The sequence below is a fragment of the Neolamprologus brichardi genome, chromosome 23 (genome assembly GCF_056152115.1).
Source record: "Neolamprologus brichardi isolate AB-2024 chromosome 23, ASM5615211v1, whole genome shotgun sequence".
NCBI classification, from domain to species: Eukaryota; Metazoa; Chordata; class Actinopteri; order Cichliformes; family Cichlidae; genus Neolamprologus; species Neolamprologus brichardi.
Window position 1 is genome coordinate 17,021,784 of NC_142125.1, and position 7,082 is coordinate 17,028,865.

The 7,082-nt window shown below is 38.1% G+C and overlaps 1 pseudogene; it reads left to right on the forward strand.

Moving 5' to 3' along the window:
- Positions 1-2,950: 2,950 nt before the first annotated feature.
- LOC148096032 (neoverrucotoxin subunit beta-like) lies at positions 2,951-6,754 on the forward strand (annotated as a pseudogene).
- The last annotated feature ends 328 nt before the right edge of the window (positions 6,755-7,082 follow it).

Here is a 7,082-nt window from a genome sequence, read left to right on the forward strand (position 1 = left end):
GGCTAAATCTTCTTTGTGAGTGAGGTGCCATTTCCTCTCCAGCTTAACTTAGAGGTGCATATTTTAGAGTTACACAAGGAAGTTAAGTACTTTTGATTTGAGGCTCTGATGTGAGTATGGGGTGAAGGAGTAAAATTATTAACAAAATAATCGACCTCTGTTGGAGTAGTGTTCAGGTAGCTGCTCTGCTCTGTGTTGGTACAGGGCACCGAAGAAAAAAACAATGGAGGGGATTATATCCTTAAACTTAGTTAAGGCACTTTCAGAAAGACATCTACTGTGATGGAAACTACTCCCCACTGTTGTGTAATCAATTATTGTAAATGTAAATGTTATCAGGAAATGATCAGACAAGATCTAGAGTGTGAGTGGTGGGTGGGTTCTTTTACATATTTGAAAGAAGCTAATTGAGTCTATTAACAGATTAAATGCCATGTTGAGGCTGTCATTTTTAGCATCTACATTGATGTTAAAATCACCCACAATAATTATTTTATTTGAGCTGAGCACTAAATCAGATAAAAAGTCTGAGAAATCAGCCAGAAACTCTGTGTAAGGCCCAGGTGGACGATAGATGATAACAAATAAGACTGTTTTTTGAGTTTTACAGCTGGACTGTACAAGGCTAAGCATCAGGCTTTCAAATGAATTAAAAGTCTGTCTTGGTCTTTTGTTGACCGATAGGCTGGTGTGGAAAATTGCTGCCACACAGCCTCCTCAGCCTGTGCTTCAAGGTTTCTGATGATTAGAATGACTCGGATGTGTTGATTCATTTAAACTAACTGTTGGAGCTATTTGTTCTTTATTTTTTATTAATTTAGTTTATTTTTAGTTTACTTATGTTTTGGGGTTTATTTACAAGTTTATTTGTAGGTTAATATTTGTTTCAATGTTTTGTTTGTTTGGTGTTTACCTTGTTAAATTGGTCAATAAGACCAAGGGCCATTTTGTTTCTATAAATAAAGAGACTGGTATAGGACCAGCATGCACTGGGGTGGGCCTATGTTTTTTTTTTTTTTTACCAGAGCAGGAGAAGCAGCAGGAAGTAACAAAAAAAATGGATCTTGTTATTTCTTGCCAAACTGGATAAATAAACCATAAAAACACAACTTTTAAGTTTGGACAGTGGACTTCTTTTGCCTGCATACGAAATATTATCTCAGTGCAGCAGTGGCTTGTGGACTTTTAATTGTGGGATGTTTGGTTTGTCAAACAAAAGGAATTGCGACTACACTAACATAATCACCCTGCTGTAACCAGGTTTCTGTAAGGCAAAGTAAATTGATTTGCTGATCAATTATTAACTCATATACTTACAGAGACTTGGAAGAGAGAGACCTAATGTCTAATAATCCAAATTTCAGTGTTTTACTCTTTGGTGCAATTAGGGATTGTATGTTGTTCTTTCTCTGCGATATTTTATGTTTAAATTATTTTCGGGAGCTGACACACTTTCTAAGGTGATGGGGTTTTGGGGGGATAACGGGAGGAGAGAAGCTGTAGAGATGCGTGCAAGACTGTAGCTCTGGTTCCTCATCCTAACTCTGGATAGTCACGTTTTGAGGGGTTTAATAAATGTTGTCAAATTTCTGAAAAAAGAGAGCTGCCGAATCCAATGTGGGATGGAAGCTGTCTCTCCTAACATGACCAGGTTTCTGCCAGAAAGTTCCCCAAACATATATGAGGCCACATTGCTTTTGGAAACCACTCAGACAGACAGCAATTAAAGGAAAACATTCAGCTAAACATGTCACTCCTGGTCTGATTGGAGAGGACCAGAGAAAACTACAGAAGTAGAAATATTTCTTTTTTTTATTCTCGTCTGCTGCTGAGTCTCGAAAACAAAGGTTTCCTAGTTGGTAAGAAAAAAATAGTTACAGAGAGGCTGAGGGGTAGAGCAGATTTGAAAGTGGCTGACACAGTTTAACATCACATTTCCTGAGTTATCTTCCACCTAACAAGCAAGCCAGCTACACTACAGCTGCAAGCGGTGACCACATCTTTATTACAAGAGCATCAGACATTCAGACTGGTTTTCTTTCTGGGTAAAGATGTATTCTCACGTTGATCTTTCATAGTGATGCTTTCACTCACTCCTGGATTCAAATCTCCATCAGCCCTCACAATATATGATCTCATCAGCTTCATGTTCAGGAGCCTGGATGGACAGGAATCCTTTAAATGGATTATTATGGGACATTGAGAGCTTAAGTAAAAGACAACTCAGAAATGAATGACTGTGATTTAATGATTCATTAAATTTTATATTGTGAAACACAACTTTGTTCAGAGTAATAATGTTATTTTTTGTTTGGTTGGTTGGTTTTGTTTGTCTGTTTTATAATATTTTTCATCCTTATTTTTTTCAGACTGAAAATGATGATGATTGAAAATGTGATATTTATGTTACTGTATAAACAGCTAACCTTTATAGAGCTGTCTACTGATTTATTTATTTTTTATTTAGCTTTGGCTGGATTATTAGACTCAGATTTATTTATCTAAAAAAAAAAAAAATAGTAAATTTTTTTTCATGTTTTTCTTTTTTGTTAAATGAAAAATTTCATATGCTTATCACAAAGCATTGTTAAGAACAACTGATCACCACATTTAGATCTAAAATTAAAGGTAAGCTGTCATAGAAATGTCTTGATCTAAATATTTTCTTCTGGAGGTTATACTGATGTTGTATGACTTTTTTCATTTGGAATGGAATTTTAAATGAATTTTTAATTTTTCTAATGTATTTATTTAATGTCGACTTCTCAAAATGGAAACAAGGATGACTACCTTTAAGACAAGCTTCAAAATGTGTTTTTTAATAAAGCTTATAGTTAAAGCTGGATCACTGTGTGTCACTATTGCATGTCCTTAACTTTCTCCTTAGTTTGTGATTTGTTCTTTTTGTCACTGTATTCAACTCTTCTCTGTGCCCCCCTACCCTGCAGTCATGGTAGATGTACGTAGGTAGTCCTGGAGCTGTTTTTACCCTTTTGGTAAAAGGGAGTTCCTTCTTCCCACCATCACCACTGTTCACAGTGGATTGTCTAATAGCATGAGCTTTCTCTCTAATATTGTTGGGTGTTACCTTACACTCTAAAAAAAAAAAAACTTGAGATGAATGTTGTTGTCTGCTGGGAAATGTTACTTATAAATAAACTTCAATTAAATTGAATGGATGTAAATAGATGTTATTGTATCTGAAAAACAGACAGTTATTTTTAACAGATGGATTATTGCTTTGTGTGTCTGCAGTCTGTCAGGCTGTCTGATCACAGAGGAAGGCTGTACTTACCTGGTTTCAGCTCTGAGCTCCAACCCCTCCCATCTGAGAGAGTTGGACCTGAGCTACAATCATCCAGGAGAATCAGGGTTGAGGCAATTGTCAGCTGGACTGAAGGATCCACACTGGAGACTGGACACACTCAGGTTTGGAGAGAATGACTGTAGAGAAAGAGCTTCTCCAGGACATGCTGTATATGTCTCAGTATACTTAACAGTGCAGCATATTCTCTGTATAGCGACACCTAGGATATATTTACCCAAGCTTAATACAAATACGGGAAGCAGAAGAAACTGTAAGCCTCCCTTTAAAAAGAGAAAAAAATTATACTCAAAGATAAAAGCTTTATAATCAGAGTTGTGGTAGAAGCTAACAACTACATGGCTTGTTGTCTGTAAATTTAAAGTCTGTCAGAAATGCATTTATGTATTTCTAGTGCTTTTCATAGACAATGTGCTCTGAAAGATCAATACACATTATAAAATAATGAACTGAAAGCAATGGAAGAATAAATACATTTAGAGATAACCCCGGTGGAAGATAGAGAGGCAGGAAGAAAGTGAGAAAAAGGAGCATTTATTGGTCCAAATGCAAAACTCAAAAATTAGGAAACACAACGTCCATAAAACAGAAATCCAAAGCAGGCACAGAAAAAAAGAGGACAGTCTATACACTGGGAACTACCTGCAAACAAGAGGCAGGCGGGAGCAAAGCACAGGTGCGGACAGTGAGAGAGTGTTTGGTTGGTTACAGAGGAGCTGATTGGATGTTTACCATGGTTACATGAGCTCAGAAAGCAGAGTCGCTGAATGGAGAGTTGTGTCACTGGAGGTTCAGAATGCAGGATCGCTACGTGGTTATTGCAGACTTCAGATAGTTCCTGAAGTGCTGATTGGAATATATGAACATAGGAAGACAGCGCTGTGTTTTTAGGTCATTACTAGTCAATAAATGTATTGATCTACAATTGTTTTTATACCATAGTGAAATGTATGTAGTTAAATCTTTGTATATATAAATAAAATATTCAAGGATCAGTGTTACTTGCCTTTTTCACATATTTAAGTTTGTATTACCACAGTCAGAGAAGCTGCTGTGTTTCATTTGATTATTTTTAACATTGTATCCTAACCAACAGCAGTCACACTTTAATATTTATTGTTCTAATTTGATGGAATAGAATAAATATTGCAACATGAATGATTTTCTACTTCCCAATTTGTCTTCATTAAGTTGTCAGTAATGTGACATTAACTGGAAGTAATTTTAATGACAAATGAATTTTCAGACTTTCAGAGGACAGAAGGAGACTGACAGGTGGCTCTCAGTGATGTCAGCTGACAGCAGAACAATTCAATGCACTAAGCGTGTTTGCAGGGGAAATACACTGGTCCCTTAATAGTTTCAACATGAAATATTCAAAAACAAATATATGGTCCACTGTTTGTGTGACAGAGGCAGAAATGTCTCTGTGTGCATGTGGAGAAATATGCTGTTAAATCAGACCATGAACAGGTGTCATGTGGAATTAAAACACACGAAAACAACGCTGCACTCACTCAGAGGTCAGAGGTCGAGTACAGTAACCAAGCTGACACCAAGAGGAGAAAAACAACTGGCAGCAAAGGCAGGAAGGTGTCCTTTCCAGCTAAACGAAAGAGGAATATAAAGATAATGAAAGTTTGATCACAGTTTGAATCAGTCATATTTCATTCATTACAGTGATGTACTGACAGATCCAGGATCAGTCCAATTCATCAGCACTTTGATCCACATATGGATTAAAATGTATTTGTGAAAATGTTGGACTGTTCCTTTATCAGTGTCTAACAGTATGTGTATGAGAGTGATATAATGTCCATGTGTGCATGCTGAAAGAGACTGTGCTGGTCTGACCCCCCTCTTCCTTTCAGGGTGGAGCCTGCTGGAGTCCGATGGTTGACACCAGGTCTGAGGAAGTGTAAGTGTGTTTTTAATGTGATTCATGAAAACAAAGAAACACACATTCAACCATCTTCAAAATGTCACATCACTCATGCAGGCAGTAGCGGTTTTAGATACGGGCGACACGGGCGGTTGCCCGGGGCGGCATCGTGGTGGGGGGCGGCATCACGGGCATCGGCAAAAAATTTTTTGAAAAAATGCTCGTACTCATGCTGCCCCGACGTCAGCCAGCACATATTGGGAATGGCATAGGCACCAAATCTGTGAACTAAGGTGTCGGTGTGTTAGATCATATTGTGGTGATCCTTGGGTTGAGGGATGGGTGTTGGGTGGGATGAGTGCAAAATTAAAACCAAAGGAAGATGGACAAGAAAAGTTTAACGCCATCAGATCCTCAGTTTAGAAAAAAGAGAAAAGAAGAGGAAGAGAAACGAGCAAAAGATACAGGTAAGCAGATGTGTCATTGGATAATGGCAGGTCATCCTGAAACAATCAGAATCAGAATACTTTATTAATCCCTAAGGAAATTATGTGCGTTACAGTTGCTCCAAGAAGAAATGGTAAAAATAGTAACAGTAACAGACTAAACTCCAAACAATACAATATGTTACAGATTTTAATATTAATTAGTCAGTGTCAATTGTTGATTTGTCCTGTTCTCATATGACGAATTATGATGGCTGTTTGGTAGCCGTTTGCATACTATGCATACTCTCTCTCTCTTCATATGTGTGTGTGTACAACAGCTTTATGTTAATGTACAATCCTTAATATGTTTTGTCTGTGTGTGTGTGTGTGTGTGGGGGGGGGGGGGGGGGGGGGGGGGGGGTGCCAGAGGGCGTGTTCGCCCAGGGCGCCAAACAGGCTAGGACCGCCACTGCATGCAGGAGTCATCATCAAAGTGTCAATCAATGAACAGTTGATAGATCAATAACTGCAACTGGATTGTGTTTGTTCTCTCATTCAGATTCCTATCAACTCACAATCGACACAAACACAGTACACACAAACCTCAAACTGTCTGACAACAACAGGAAGGTAAAAAATTTGGAGAAGGTTCAGCCATATCCTGATCATCCAGACAGATTTAACTATGAGCCTCAGTTGATGTGTAGAAATGGTCTAACTGGTCGCTGTTACTGGGAGGTTGAGTGAAGAGGAAGAGTTTATATATCAGTGAGTTACAGAAGAATCAGAAGGAAAGGAGATAGTTATGATTGCATGTTTGGAAAAAATGATAAGTCCTGGAGTCTGATTTGTTATAAGGATGGTCCTCGGTCTGTCAGCCACAATAACCGGCACACATGCATCTCGTCCTCCTCCTCCTCTTCCGTCTCTAACAGAGTAGCAGTGTATGTGGACTGTCCTGCTGGGACTTTGTCCTTCTACAGAGTCTCCTCTGACACCCTGATCCACCTCCACACCTTCAACACCACATTCACTGAACCTCTTTATCCTGGATTTGGACTCTGGACTACTTTAAATGGATTAGAAATCCAGTATGGTGCCTCAGTGTGTCTCTGCTGATTTGAGTGTAAAGAGTGTCCTCCTGTTAGAGAAACACTCTGACTGTTGAACAGATAGTTCAGTCTTTACATGTTTGTCTGTTTCACTCAGAAACACGTTTTCAGATTAATGGATTCCATCAGTTGATGTTTTAAACCGTTCTAAATGAATGAAAGGAATTTGGTAATTGACATTACATTTGTATTGATGTATAATTTTTATAGCTGTTTCACTGTTATAATTTCAGCTCTGAATTTTATAAAACTCTGCATCCAAAACAAAGAAAAAGTGATGACAGATGTTTATGTTCACAAAGGAAAATTAGCCCCCAAAAAGCCTTTTAAACAAC